Here is a 2,295-nt window from a genome sequence, read left to right on the forward strand (position 1 = left end):
AAGAAAGAAAAAAAAAAAGGATGGTCCAATAATATAACTGTACATAAATGTTGCAACTGCACAGCAGCCAAAAAACGGAGGAAAAAACCTTTTTACGGATGGATAGTGTCGAGCATAAGAGGACAGCCTTCTAAAGGTTGAAATTAGGATTGTTCTTCTGGATATCAAAGGGATTATCACGGCGCAATCATATTCTACACAATATGTACTCTCAACGCCTGGGTAACATAGGAAATGCACCCTGAGGTTTTAATAAAAAAGAAGCCCCTATGGCTAAAACTTTAAATAAACTAAACCAAAAATGTTATTGATGTTTTATATATAGAGAGTAGTCTCATTAGTTTTTGTTACTGTAATGTTTGAGGTCTCAGCTGTACCGTATTACGGTAATAACATGGTTTTGAAACTTTTTTTTATTTTGTCACAGACCTGTTGTCATAGTTGAAATGACGTTTATTGTAGATGGTATTTGAACAACTTCTTCTGGAAATAGTTCATCAAGTATGTTTGTTGCTCATTGTTGTGATACATTAAAAACTGTATCTGCAAACCACCTACGTTTTTTTGTCTCTGCCATGAGTACATTTTTATTTAAACACAGTGTTCATTTTTACATAAGGATCGGATCCAACATTACTTTTCTACTGTGGTGTGGATTGTCTGGAAGTGCCAGGATTTTGGGTTTGCATTTCTTGTTATTACCGAAAGTGAAGTGACTGTCACTTTGAAACACTGCAGCACAGCACACGGTGACACAACGAAATGTGTCCTCCAATTTTAACCATCACCCTGAGTGAGCAGTGGGCAGCCATGACAGGCGCCCGGGGAGCAGTGTGTGGGGACGGTGCCCTGCTCTGAGGCACCTCAGTGGCACCTTGGCGGATCGGGATTCGATTATGGGGCCGCTCCCTTAACCGCTAGGCCACCACAGCCCCACAGTATCATAAAACCCTTAAAACAATTTATCTCTAACCAATCACAATTAATTTTTTTCTTCGATTGTGTTTTTGCATATACGCATTTAATGCAGTTAATATAATATCAGGGTTTTATGATATTGTCACAGCCCTTTTGATTAATATAATTGTATTTAATCTGGTTAATAATGGGGGAAAAAAAACATTTTGAGGGAAGTTGATATATTGGCCATGATAAAAATGTATTAAAGATCAGATTTTAGAATAACCACATCATAAAAATCATGCATATTGAAGCTAGAGTAAAGTCAGGTGTCCTCGGCATTTACATAAATAGATAAAACCAAGCAAGAATCCCTTGGTATTTATCTGTATCTTGCAGAAAAGAAACAGACTACCCATCCCATTTATCATGTGCACAATCATCATTAAAGACTAAGATTCTTTCTTGTTAAATCCCAAGGATACCTTAAATGTATATTAATGAACAAAAATTACTACATTAAAACATGATGCAAAATATAAGCACTGCTTGTTCCCCACATATCTTCTTTTGAAACCCATTCCTTGTGCACAAATGTGCAGAATTCTACAAACACTCGTTAGTCTTTCGCCTTGCATGCCATGCTGCCATTATTCCTTAAGAGCCTGCAGAGGCTTCACTCTCCAGTGTGACCTTAAAGGAAATAATCTGTTAAAATACATGGGTTTATCCAGAGGGTCACCTCTGTCCACTAATGTAAACCTGAAATAACATCTAACCATCCTGACTTTGCTGGTCACATGTGGACATTTATTATTCATCTGGACATAGTAGACCCCAGTAGAGGAATGTGCTCAGCTTTACACCGTTCTGTCATTTCCGTGCGCTCAAACACGGGTCACCTTTGCCGGGAGTGAGGCATCATTCGCAGGGTTGTACTGTGAAAGCGACCTCGCTGACGTGAGTGTGGGGCCTGGTCTAGCGGCCCCCCGAGTATCCTTTACAAACCCACAAGGAGATGCGCTGATATAGATCATCACGTGAGCCGCCGTACCGCAGGTCATGGGCAGCTTTGCTATGTGGGCTACTGTGACTTTTTTTATGCAATTTTTGGTTTCCATGAAGATGAAATAATCTGATCCGTAAGGCCGCAGAATCGTATTCCTCTTATTCAGCTCACGTTTGCGTCTGCTGTGCCGGGGTTATTGGATGGTGTTTGGTCTCTGTGAGGACAATGGCGACCAGCATTACAGTTTTATACCGCTGCCACGATGCACATCCTGTGTTTTCACAGTTGTTTGCTGACATTTCAGGCCCCGGGTCTCATCACATTTGCTCGGGGTGTGTTCTGTTGAGTGTTTCTTGGCAGATCCTTCCCTTGTTTGGCCAAAGTGC

General features: G+C 40.6%; 1 protein-coding gene across 4 annotated transcripts in view; it reads left to right on the forward strand.

Annotated features, from left to right (window-relative positions):
• Positions 1–553, forward strand: part of zfhx4 (zinc finger homeobox 4) — a 69,120-nt gene extending 68,567 nt beyond the window's left edge. For all 4 annotated transcript variants that reach the window (XM_028964065.1, XM_028964057.1, XM_028964074.1 and 1 more), the window contains exon 10: positions 1–553. This exon is cut by the window's left edge and continues 3,804 nt beyond it. The gene's annotated coding sequence lies outside the window, so the exon portion shown is untranslated.
• The last annotated feature ends 1,742 nt before the right edge of the window (positions 554–2,295 follow it).

Source organism: Denticeps clupeoides, chromosome 2 (genome assembly GCF_900700375.1).
Source record: "Denticeps clupeoides chromosome 2, fDenClu1.1, whole genome shotgun sequence".
NCBI lineage: Eukaryota > Metazoa > Chordata > Actinopteri > Clupeiformes > Denticipitidae > Denticeps > Denticeps clupeoides.